The sequence below is a fragment of the Agelaius phoeniceus genome, chromosome 3 (assembly GCF_051311805.1).
Source record: "Agelaius phoeniceus isolate bAgePho1 chromosome 3, bAgePho1.hap1, whole genome shotgun sequence".
NCBI lineage: Eukaryota > Metazoa > Chordata > Aves > Passeriformes > Icteridae > Agelaius > Agelaius phoeniceus.
Window position 1 is genome coordinate 42,625,144 of NC_135267.1, and position 13,942 is coordinate 42,639,085.

Here is a 13,942-nt window from a genome sequence, read left to right on the forward strand (position 1 = left end):
TCCTTTTAAAGTCAGCAGAGGAAATCCTCTCCTTACCATGTGCTTCTGCAGACCCAGGTGAAATGCCTTTTGTAGTGCAAGGCAGAAAATTGTGGAAGAACACAGGATGTCAGCTCCCTCTGTCAGCTGTGGGGAAAGAGAGTGAAACCGGAATCAGATGGCAGCAACCCAAAGCAGAGCCAAAAGGATATTGACAACCTGGAAGGAGTTTGGGAAAGATTTATTGAAGCATTTCAGGGTTTGGAAAGGATACTTTGTAGTGTGAAACTAAGGAAGTGCAATCAATTTGTTTGTCCAGAAAGGTCAAGAGGTGGCTACCTATGATTACATCTGAGGAGGTATTTGATCATAGAAGGCTCTTTTATCTTCCAAAAACCCCCCATAACCCAACAACAACTGCCTCCCCTCCTGAAACAAACAAACAAACAAACATGAAAACAAAAACCCCAGAGCACAAAATCTAACAGTTGTGAATTTAAACTAGCACGCAGTAAGTGCAGATGTAGAAATTAGTGTGCTCATTATTTACAGCAGAGGAGGCTCTATGGAGGAAAATGTGTGACTGTCACAGTTAGTGGCTGGAAAAGCTTATCTTGGGATATAGAGGCTTTTCAGTGCCTTGAGTGCATATCTAAGCAATGTGCTACCATGCAAAGCAAAAAGATGAGCCTGGGTAAATTCCTGGTGAGATTCTGTGGCCTGGGATGCACCAAGCAACAGGCTGAATGCTTGCAATTATTCATTCTGGCATTGAAATGTATGAATTTCAAAACCTGTTTTTGTAGGGTAGAAAAGTTGCTTTGTACATTTATCAGTGTTGCTCCAAGTTCTGAAGAGGCATGGGAGAAATTATTAACTAAGGCAAAAGGAAGGTGAAAAATGGGGGAAATGATAAAGAGGGAAAATGAAAAATAATTGCACAGAATTTTTATTGCCATAGCCATCCATTTGCTTGAAATTTGGTTTTGCCTCTAAAATGTTGGGCTTTATTTATTTTCAATTTAATTTCTTTAAATTGAAATATATATAATATGACACTTAATTTTATATATTTTTTATTTACCTGCTACTTTCTTTATCTCTCTTTTTAGCCTTAGCTTTCTTAATAAAACCAATCTTTGCCTGAAAATAAAGTGAAAAACATATTTTCCTTTTCCTTCATGACATTATGCAGGGAAAAATAGTGAAATAATACAATGGCATTTTTTCAAATTTTAATGAACTTTGTAAAATTTTTAAGCAGTTCTAAATAAATAGAAACTCATGGCCTGGTATTTAATGATTAAATGATTTTCATGATACCTGTGTACTCTTACCTTTTTTCCAGTACTCAGAAAAAAACCCCACAGGTTTATATCCATGAAGAATTAAGTTGTTCTTAACATACAGTAGCTGCTGCTGAAATGCTTTTATAAATAAGAACATTTTATAAAATAGCATCTTGGACGAGACTCTTCTCTTTAGGTATCAGGGATTGCAGGCTGCCTTAACCCACTTGGTATTATGTCTAGAACATTTATAATTTTTTTGCTTGCTGTTTACAGCTTTTTTTAGTAGTGTGTCTTTTTTTCAGTGCACAGATTTGTGGAGCAAGCAGCTGTTCATTTGTTTTGTCAGTAATGGAAAGAAGACTTGAACAGCTGATGACAGGTAATTTGGGATGATGTTCAAGTTCTTATAATAGAACTGTGTAGAAAGCTATCACTTTATCTTACAGTGTCTGTATATGTGTGACAAGACTCTCAGAACAGAAAAAGAAATTTGCACTTCACAGGGTAAATAATAAAACATGAGAAAATAGACAGTGGTGTAAAGAATGACGTATAGAAAAACTACATGCAGGAAGCCGTTTCTGGTGCACAACAAGGTGTTTTGCTGGTTGTACACTTCTGGAATTTTTGATAAGGTTTGTGACTGTCATGTGTTGACAACTCTTCTATCAGTTTCTAATACAAATCTGGAGCATACTCAGAATATTCATTTTTCTTTACTGGAAAATGAATAATGTAACCTAAACATGGGGTTTCAGGAATTTCTAGGCAAATTTGGCTCACTTGCAATTTGTCCAGTTGGAGCCTCATGTCCTCTTGTCATTCACTCTCTGGAGATTTCTGTTCTGAAAAGAGAAATCTGGCAGTTTCTTTGACAGCTCCTGAATGTTTCCAGGAAATCATCCCCACATATTCATGGCTCTTCACTGTTCTAACCTACTTCCATGCAGGAATTTGTATTTCTGTCATCTCTCAAGAGAAACTGCTCCTCCATGGCCTCCTGGAAACTGCAGTTGTAGGAATTACAGTTGTCCACTACTTCTACCTTTCCTTACCTTGAAGGAACCTCTTGTGTACTCATTCTGTCCTCAGCTGCTTTTCTCTGCTTTTCTCTGGCAACCCTCTCACTGCCTGTCCTGCCCAGAGTTCAGGAAGTTCCCTGTTACCTCTGTTACTGCAGTATTTGGCTCCCTGCTGCCACTTTTTAATTCATTCTGTCAGCTTTCCTACCACTGCTGGCTTCAAAAGTTTATTTGCTGTAGGCAACAGAAAGTCCACATATGGAGTGCCTGGAGATGCTGTCCTGGCTGCTGCCCATGCCTTCTGTTTGTGTGTGTCTCCAGTTGTTCAGTTGCTTCTTAACTTGCTCATGAAGCTGTGAAAAAGCTCTTTTTCCATAGTTATTCCCATATATTTGCATTGCAGATGGAACATTGGTCATCACTCGTGATGAGCAACTCAGTGGTTTTGCTTAGCATCACTAAAAATTAAAAGAGAAAATATGTTATGAAGAGTTCAGGTGATAGCACAATCACCAGGAGCCATATGCCATGCACGAATGGCAAAATATATTTGTTCCAGCCAACTACAAGGACCATGTAGCATACTCCTTATCATTATTTAATAGGAGGTAATTATTAAGTATTTGGATACACAGAAATACATTCTGTAGCTGTTCATGGCACTTGAAAGCATGCCACTTGCATAGTGAAACAACCTCAGGACATATAATAGTACTCATGAATTACTTATTAATTCTGCTCTCTTCTGTGTCTTTTGTTTTCCAATTTAAGTAGTTTTGGCCTTATTGTGCTACATAGTAGGACTTAAAGGTCATTTTACAACCTGTTGGTCCCCTGGTTGTCACTACACTCCTGGTATTGTGTCTTCATGTAGCAATTGGATTAAGAAAGGAGGATACAGCTTAATGACCTAGAGTCGGGATGTGATTCTTTGAATGCAAAATAGAGAAGAAAAGATTGATGCAAGTTAATGAAAAATTGAGGATGTAAAATAAAGAGATACAAAAAAAGACAAGAAGGAAAGGTAGGGCAATGTGTAAATGGCAAATAGACGAGTCAATAATTAATGACAATAAAGAAATGACTACCTGAAAAGTGCAAGGCCTAGCTTTCATTCTTTGAAGAATATTCTCATTGGACTCTTTAAATTAAAAAAAGAGAAGTGCTTTTGTCCTTGGTAATCTTCAGCATTCCATTTCCACATGTATCAAGAATTTGTCAATATTCAGACAAATAGCCTGAACAGTACAAATATTGAAGTTTTTCCCTCTAAGTATAAAAGAACTTTAAAACTATCTAGATACATTAATATTTTTTTTTTTGATGTATTGCTGTTGATTTCTTTTTATTCAATCTTCAGCAAATGTCCTCTTGATTTTAAATCTACATAAAGCAACCTCCAAAATGAAACAACCCTGTATTTCAACCCCTGTAAATTGCACTATACAATTAATAATACATCCAGTGTATTATTTTTGAGGAATAGAGAGCCTGCTATATATTTTTGGTGAGCTGTGTTGGGATTTAGCCACCTACCTTCCATTCACATTAATGGAACTCATGCAGATAAATTGCCCTCAACAACAGAAGTTTTGCCCTTAAGTCTCAAGCCAGGCCTTCAATTACAACACAGAGAACCAAACACACCCTGCAGTTGTGAAAGATGTATGCCTGGAAATTCAGCATAAAGAATGAAAAATATATCAAAATCAGGTTATTTGGCAGGAACTGGGAAAAAAAAAAAGTTATTTCATAAACGGCAGACAGGACAGATGGAACTAAAAGTCATGCAGCTGAGAGAAGGATCAAAGAAGAACAACTATTTCCTTGATGCAGGGAAAAGAAAGAAACAACAAAGTGTGCAGTACAGTGTGTGTTCCTGACACAGCTGGGTCAGCCAGCAGCTTCGAGAGACTTCTGAGCAGGCTAAAAGGGACTGGAGTCAGGCAGAGGGAAATGCATCAATACTCTGAAAAGAGAGAAAAACAATATGTAGTTTTAAGGTTCGTTCCCTGTGAAGTTGCCAACTCTTAGTTTTTATGATTATGAAACATATTGAATTGTTTTAATATTAAGGTGCTAGAAATAGTCAGTCTGATGTTTATTTTCTAAAGGAAATAAGGGGAAATAATCTAGTGAACAAAATTTTGAGGAAAGCAAACCCTCAGGGCTATAGAAGTACATTGTTTGCATGTATTTGGGAGGGTGGAGTGAAATGGAAAGAGAAAGAGAGAACAAGCGAGAGATTCAAATACATATTAAGTCAATCCTATGATTTTTATATGCTGTGAATTTCAGTTATGGAGTTTTACTTTTGTTACAGAGTCTTACTCTGTTCATTCTTTAGCTTCTATTAGAAAATAAAAAAAATTACTTGAATTAGAAATGGTATTAGAGAACTGAGCAGGCTGGAAAATTCCTGGATTTGTCTGATGTTCAGCTCCTGTCCAGGGCAATTAACCCAGGACTCAGGTCTAGCCCAGAGGACGCAATGTACTTTTATATTTCCTTGATGTGAGCCACCCTCTCTCATGCCCTGTGATGAAATCCAGTATCCTTTCACCCAATGCCCACTTGACAATCATTCCACATGGGAAGGGCGGTGAGCCTGGCATCTACCAGGTTCTTAAATGTATATTACCAGGAGACAGTGAGATTGTAGCTTTAGCCTCCAAGATTAAATGTGTTTAGAAATGGTCCCTCGAGAACTGTTTCCTCAAGACATATGTTTTAGCCAGTGCTTCACAGCTATGTGCTTTTGGAGGGAAAGAAGACTTTGTAAATGGATTTTCTACATTTTTTTCTCAACTCAGTGCTATTCAGAAGATGAATTAAAGCTTGAGAGCAATTACTTCATCCTTTCCCAGAATATCATTTTATTTTTATTTAATGTATTTAGGTTGGTGGATAGGTAAATGATTGTTACATGAACCTGTTTCTCATTGATGAATGTGTCTAGAAGAATAAAGGAAGAAAGGACAAAAGGAATGGATATTAAAGTAAGCAATATATTTCAGTGTCCCTCTTGCTGTTCCATTAACAGTACCCATGAAAAGACCCATCTTCCATTTCACAGCCATTCTTTTTTCTCCCATTTCCTCTTCCCTCTTGAACATCATTTATAGAAATAGTATATCCTTAATATTTTCTATCGTCTTTGACTTGGCAATTCATTATTTGCCACAAACTAAATTTTTTGTGTGTATGTTTCTGGAGTTTTACTTGTATTTTTGCTGTCTGTGGGCTTGAAATACAAATTATATATTCGTTGATAGCAATGCATATTACAGCTTAAAACTTGCCTCCTTCTGCCAGACCTCCTTTCAAATAACTCAAGGATTATTCAGGTAAAATAATAATTATCTCCCAAGAATTTAAATAAAAATAATCTGTACTGACTGTCACTGCTTTTTCATAATGCTGGATAACAGGGTAAGTTCAAATGAACACTTTCAGTTTCTCTCTCTTGGTAATTTGCAGCTAAGATTACATTTGTCTGATTTTCATCTCCCATGGCTCAAGAATTCTGACATTTCTCCCTGCTTCCTGTTTTACCCCCCCCCCCCCCCCCGATTTATCCATGTATTTCTAATGCTAGAATTATTGTAATAGGAATACAAATTGAACCAGCAACAAGACCGTTCAAGAACATTTGGTATTCGGATGAAAAGCACTTTTCACATATTCCCATTGTTGCTGAAAGAACATGAAGAATTTCTGCTGAATCAGTAGCAGTTGGAGCAGATTCAAGAGTGGTTTTAGCAAAATGGTGAGCGAGAAGTGCCCTGGTGATTCTTCCCCACAGCGTGCACTATCCAGGAGCCCCCTCTTACAAAGAGTGGTGCAGTATCACGGATAGGAGGGAATATTTCACAACAGGACTGTTTTCAAAGTTCTGTATATGTATGTGCATCATTATCTGTGAGTGAGCTTGGAAAATCCAAACCCCACAAATTTCTCTCAGTCTGTTTTAGATCCTTTGCAGTTTTGGGGATGTTTGTACCAAAGTAGTGTGAAGTCTGTTAGCAGTGAAGTATCTGCATGCTAAGATTTATAATGAGACTGGAATCCAAATTCCACACTGATATTGTTTGATTCAGCTCTGGTACTGTGTCCTAGGCTGGTGTCATATGGCAGTTTGCTCTTATGGAAATTACTTCAGACTGGTGGAAATGTTAAATGTCTGCTCATCTGTTCAAATTATGTGGGAATTTCTTTGTTCCCAAAACCAAGAATGTGTTGAGGAAGAAGAGCAAACCAAGTCTGCTTCACACCTCTCACTAACACTGAATATGGTGCTGTGTGGGTGACAGTCAGTGTAAGCCGTTTGAAAAGAGGAGCTTGAAAGAAGATTTTAATAAATTCAGTTATCATTTTTCCTTCTGAATTTTTGCCCATCTGCAATAAGTAGAATATAATCTGAGAATGATGCAATATAAAATTTACACCAATATTATAGCGTTGGAAGATGGACCTTGCCCAAAGTTGTGCAAGAGAGCTGTGAAATGTGGCACTTGAATCTCTCAAAGAAATGGCTTTTGTCTCTGAATATGGATTCTGAAAATCAATTATATGTAGATTGGCTGTGAGAGAGAGAGACAAGCTGTTCTGTTGTGACCTGTGTGGTGATGCTTCATCTCCCACTGAACTAAATACTCTTTCAAATGACATATTAATGGGAGGACATCCAAAATACTTGCTAGGCAAATGAATGTGTCATAGCCAGATGGTTTATTTGGTTTTTCAGTAATCCTCAGAGGATCAGAAAGGAGACTCATTTTCTAAGTTATAGCATGCAGTTACCTGTGTTAAAGTATCTTGAAATACAGTAGGTTATAATTGCAGATCTGTTCTGTTCTTTTCTTATTTTGCCACATTTGTAAAGCACTGTGGAAAATGTCAGCCAACTTTACATGGTGTGGTAGGAGCACAGGTGGGGAATGTTTAAGAAATAGGGTTGTAAAAGAGATGTTGAAGCAAATTACCCAAAAATCCTTTCTGCTATTCTTAGGACTATTCAAATCTTTCATCCAACATCAAATTCCTTCTATTCAAAATGTAGCATAAAGAACATAACACATATCTCAAAAGGTGGAACAAAACTTATCTTATGAGCCTGCCTACATAACTCTATTTCATACATGCAATGTATTTTGGGATAACTTCTCTTGAGCATATTGTGCTGAGACAGAAACTTCTAATACAATACTACACAGCTTTTAACTCTGTACATGTCTGGTCAAATGTCCTCAGCATATGCTCACTCTCTGCAGCTGGAAGAGTGAGCCACAGGTGTTACACTTAAATAAAGGCTGGCTTTTCTCCATCTGGTTCCCTAATACACAGATTGGGATTTTTTCCCTCCATGAGCAGGAATGGGTCCCTTTGATGCTACCTTATGTTCTGCATGGAGGAGAAAAGGAAATTGAGTTGCACCAAATGCTGTACTTCATCTCCAACACATTTCTGCTGGGGAAAATGGAACCATTTCTGAAACATTGCAGAATTTTGCCTCAGAAATTTTACTGTTGTAGACCAACAGTGTTGCTCCTGTGTGTCCCCCTGGCAGCAATAGTGGGCCAAAATGATTTCAGTCTATGGTACAGTTAGGAAATCAGCAAAACACTTGAAAACCAAATGTGTCACTTGAGCAAAATGATGAAGTCTAAATTCTCTATAATTCAGGGAAACCTCTCCAAGGCTGCTTGTCATTAGATTCATCCCAGCTGTTACAAATGTTTTTTGGAAAATCTTCCTTCAGACACCCACTCTAACACTGGGAACTCCTTCCCATTCTAACACTGGGAAGGTGCAACAGGAACACCTCTTTACTGTGCTTGCTGCTCAGGAGATCTCTCCTGAGTGATTCATAAAACAGCCATTCATACACCTGAGGTCTCTCTAGAGCCCAGTTTGTTGAGTGAATTTAGCTGCTTTGTATTGAATTTTGCTAAAACTTGTGCAGTAATGCAAGGGCATGACAGCAAGACTACACTGAATTAATTAATTTTTTCATAATTGGAGAAAACTGGATAATCTATGGATAAGGCAGGTCATAGGATTTTCCTCCTACTGCCTTGTAAGTCCTCAACTGTGCGGTATAAATCTTGGCTTCTTTCCTTTTGGTTTCATGTACGTGATTTAGCTCTTACAGGCAGAGTCCTTGCCAGATATCTGGGTATTCTTAGAACATAGGAACATAGCTACTGTAATTGATGGCCAAATCCTTTCATGGCTGAATAGGCAGAGGAAGAGCTAGTGGTCTGTGCTCAGAAATGTGCTCAGGTTCTGCTTCTCATTTGAGTCTCACAGAAATTCCAGCTCTGAGATACCTTCACAGAGTCACAGAACAGGTCAGGTTGGAAGGAAACACAGCAGGTCATATTGTCCAAGACACCTGCTCAGGCAGGGTTGTGCCAGGGCACAGGGAACAAGACTGCATCCAGGCAGTCCTGGAATATCTTCAGTGAGGGAGACTCCACTCTCTGACAATCTGATTTTGTCACAGTCACCCATACAGTGAAGGAGTTCTTCCTTGTGTTCAGGTGGAGCTTCCTCTGCCTTGGTTTCTGCCCATTGCTCCTCATCTGTCTTTTCTGTCAGACCCTGTGGGTTGGCTCTGATATCCATGTGTGGGATAACTCTCCCAGTGGTTAACTCCATCTGGAGGGGTTAACTGTCCTTCTTGGTGTCCACAGAGATATCTGTAGGTTTCAGCTGACACCAGCACTTTACCTGTCTCAGGGCACCCGGCTTTAAGCTGAGAATGTGCTGCAGACCCTCTGTTAAATGTGTGCCAAGTGGCAGGAGACCATCCATCGTTAGTTATGTCTTATGACACACTACCCTCATTTCTATGCAGTCATTTCTGGTGCTCAAGTCTGTAACCAATGTTATCCAGAATAACAATTGCATGTGGAATCATCTTTGAGAACCAGGGTATAAAAGCACCTACCAATCCCTGAATTTTGAAAGCAGTCTTTCCACCATTTGTCACTCACCATTCACTCAATTTCACCGTGAGCGATGTCTCTCCATGAAATGTGAGCCACAGCTATAAGCCAGATGTCAGTAAAAAAGTGGATTATCCCTCCTTCAGCGTCCCTTATTGTGATTCAATTTTCGTACATGATGGACACTGCTGTTAAACAAGCAGCGCTGTCACTGGTCAGCATTTGACTTAAAAAAACAATTTCAGGCCATAAGCTGGAAGGGTGCTTGGTCAAAAAATTGATCAGTGGGTAGATGAAACTAGTAATACAAACATGCTGGAAGCTGGGAGTAACACCAGGAAAGAAGATGTATATTTGATGTCAGTGATCTTGATTTGCATGGGTACATAAAGAAAGCTGTTTCCGAAATAGAGATTAAAGGTGCTGAGAGAAAAGAGATTAAAGGTTCTGAAAAAAATAAAATGCATTTTTTAAAGAAAAGGGACTATTTGTGTATGCATGTGTATGATTATTTTTACCAGTTTAATCTGGCAATAAAAATACAGTATTTGGCTTGTCAGCATTTGATCTCAAAATTCTCTTTAAGGATTCAGGAACAAAATCTCACATGAACGAGTGCAGCTTCTTCTTAGGGGGGGAGTTGCTTTTTCAGTTGTTTTAACAGGCAATATGCAATATCAGTGCAAATCTCCAGAGGTCAATAGAGTTTGCTGGAGTTATCAGGAGAAAATGGGCTTCATGGTGAGTAGAGAAAACACAATTTTTTAAATATCCACTGTACTGTTTAATATTTGATAAAGAGTCTGTATACACATTTGTACATACATGTGCACACACACATAGACACATGCAAAAATATATTAATAACATACTTAAACAGGAATATTTCCTTCATGCAAAACTTTCCAGTATATTTTGGAAAGCTACAAAAAATATGGTGGAAATAAGAAAAAAAGAAAGAAAAAAAGGGCTTTCATTGGAATAAGGGAAGTTAATTGTAGGATCTTTCAGTTCACACCAACAATGCTGCAAGTTATATGGCAAAATACCGTCAGCCTGAGAAATGGTGTCAGGTCCTGACATCACTCAAGCCTGTGACAAGCCTCCCTTTGGCTTGCATGAAACAAAATTTACATCCATTATGTTTTTCACATGGCAAAGTGCAGCTACAGCAAAATAAGCTTTCAGAGCCCTAGTCCCTTTCCTTTTGATTATAATTTCTTTGCTTTACTCTATCAATGTCTTTAAACAATATGCAACCCTTCACCTCAAAAGAAAAAAGTTGTATGTTTCTTTGGAATAAATCAATTTTCTTGCAAAAAATGATCAGCAGAGAGGTTTCCCTGAAACCTAGCACAATATTAAGTAGATAGTGTTTTAGAACATATTTTCAGAATTTTTATAGACAGATTCTATTCTTAATAAATCCTACCAAAATCTTTTTTTTTTTTTCTTACATTGATACTGAAGTATTTCAGATACAATAGTTACAAATACAGGTCTGTTACGTGACCTTCTTTGCTGTTTTGGCAAAATGTACTATAGAGGCAAATTTGAGAAGCCAGTCTTTAGTAAATAAAGATTTTCATTGTTTGGAAAATACAGTATAGTCAATACTGTTAAAAAATAAGTGAATTTCTGAATTGAATACTCAGAATAATTGCAATACCATGGATTGATTTCTCAGGGAAAGCTGGTCCCACACCTGGTGCATTCAGAAGCTGTGGTCAAATACTTGAAATTCTCAGCTGGTTTAAGTGGAGGTAATGACCCTGACTTCAACAGATAACTGGCACAGAGGAGAATTTAGCCTGTTAACTTTTTGAAAGCAACCATTTTATTTGTTCTTCAGTTCTGAGCATTTATGTTCCAGCTGGTCTCAAAAATCACATAACTGGAAGTTGTGAAGTCATGCTGGGGGAGGGGGAGGGAAGTGGCAGGAAACTTGGCAGGAAAAGAAGCATTGAAACTTGAAGCAGAAACTATGGTAACCTAAATAACTTGCTGGAGGAAGGAAGTGTGCAGCAGGTTTTACTGATGGCACTTAGGGAGAAAGGGCTTCACCTCAGCAGTGATGTCTTGCAGTGAGAGAAATGATTCTCCTCCTGGATTTGACATTGTGAGATGGCAATGCACAGACCATCCACACACATGCTCTTTGGAGCATCCCAGGGAAAGAATGAGGGGGAAAAACTGGAGCAAATCCAGTGCAGGGCTCTGTTAGTCAGGAGGCATGAGGAGTATTTAAGGGAGGTGTGTGTGTTCAGAGGAGAAGGCTTTGGAGCACCTTCAGAGATGCATGGTGATAAGGCAAAGTCCAAAACCTGGAACACAGGACATTCAGAATAGATATGAGGAATGCATTTTGGAGGGGGATTCTGTTTTTTAAAATTTGTTTTTGTTTTTGTTTTTTCACCATGGGGGCTGTCAAAGCATGGAAAAGAGATTGTTGATACTTTCTAGACATATTCAAAACTCAACTGGACAAAGCCCTGCAACCAGATCTGATGTGGCTTTGCCTTCAGCAAAGATGACCTCCAGAGGTCCCTTCCAACCTGAACTATTCTGTGTTTCTGTGATTCTGTTCACTTTACTTAAATTATTCTCTTTATTTTCAAAGGGATGTGACAGTTTCAGAAATGGATCCAGCTGTTGATTATATGCTTCAGGGGGCAACATTAATGGAGAAGCTGCAGCCCGTTTAGCCCCCTGGTAAACTCAGGCCTCACTTTTTATTATTTTCTACCTTCAGCTATTGTGGAGTGTTGCTGAGCTCATAAAGCAGCTGCTGTGAATGGTGTGAAAAGTAATTGCTGCATATACTTCACAGGGCTTGTAAAATGGTTTGGAAATTACTCTAGAGAAGTGAGCTGCTATGTTTTTATCACTATAGAAAGCATCAAGATGGTAGATCACTAGATAAGCTATAAGTACATACATATATAAATATGTATATACATATATAAATATACATATGGATCCCAACTGTTAAGCTAATTCATGCTATCTTAGAATCTGGCCTTCAAATTTGTCCACAGCCAATTTTTTTTTTTTTCAGAAATAATACAAGGGCCTCAATGATAACCTGAGTAAGATGGAGCTCCAGGTGACATACCTGGCTGATAGGATGGGTGTGAGGCAAACTGAACATGAACTTCAACGAGAAATCCATCAGTGCCAAAAACCCACAACCTCCTCAATGCATCTACTAAAATCCTAATGTATGAACAGGTAAAAAAGAGAAGCATAGTGATAAAGGAAATCCTACTGCAGAAAGGATGCCTGTTAGTGTATACATTGTGTAAGAGGGAGCCTCTGCCCTGCTAAATTCAGACTTTACACTTGGGTTTGATTAATTTCTTCCAAGATCACAGTAAGAGTCCTTTAGGCATCCTCCTTGCATCAGCTTTTATTTATTTTCTCTATATTTTAGAAAAGAATGTCCATATATCTAGCAGGGTAGGCCAAGACTTTTATTAATTAAACTTTCAAGGCCTTGAAGATGGAGAAAGAAAGTATTATTATAGAGGATTACTTAAACTATATTTTTTTGAGGTTGAAATACAGTCCAGCTGAGAACTACCTGCCAAAGTCTTAGCAAAAATAGACAGCCAGTGGGTTCTCAGCCAGTATGATCTCAAATTAAAATTATACTTCACAACAGTAAATTCGGCGATGATAATTCCATGTGGATTAAGTGTAGGAAGCTGAAAAAATAAGCACTTATTTTTCTCATCCAGATCATTTGTCTTTTTCTTTTAGGGTTTTACTTTGAAAAAAAACAACCTGAAATCTGTATGTGTGGATGTAAACAGCTGCATGGGGAAAAATGTCAGTACTTAGCAGCAGTGAAGTTTGTCCAAGGATTACCACAGTGAATAAAACCAACTTCCCTTTTAAAAGCTGAGTGTACTATTTTGGGAATGTGACCCCTTTTCATGAATAAATGACGTGGTGACATTTACAGATAAAGCAAGATTTAACTGCTATGAAAGGAGATGACAAATGTCAGGATGTCAGTAATGATCTGTGAACATAATGGTCTCTCACCAGAGCACTGAGTAGATATATAATGTAATTGTCGCCTGCTAATGCTGCCATGGAAGAAGAAAAGCAAAGCAATGTGAGGAAGATCAAAAACCTCTTTGGAACCAACCTTAAAGCCTGATTGATAGGCATTGGCACAACTTAGCTAATAAATTAAACTGCTAATGACTTAGAGTTTTTACCTTGTGCATATTACTATTACACACTGTGAAATTCCTGTATAACTTACAACTGCATTGTGTCAGAGGATAAAGTGTTGGCCATCAAAATGGCTTTCTGACAGTTTCTTTATCCCTGCTGTACTGCTGGGGCTTGGCTGTTGCAAAAGTCTTGCTGGAGCAGAGTGGATTTACTGCAGCCAGAGCTGGTTAATGGAGCACAGACTGCTGCAGAACAGAGAAAGAATCATTCCTTGGCAGAATCTTGCAATTCTGTGAGAGATCATACAACCATAGAATCATAGAATGCTTTGAGTTGGAAGGGACCTTAAAAATGATCTAATTCTAATCCCCTCCATGGGCCAGAATGTCTTCCCCATGACCGGATTCCTCAAAGCCCCATCAAGCCTGTCCTTGAACACTTCTAGGGAAGAGGCACCCACAACTACTCTGGGCAACTTGTTCCATGCCTCAGCACTCTCACAGTAAAT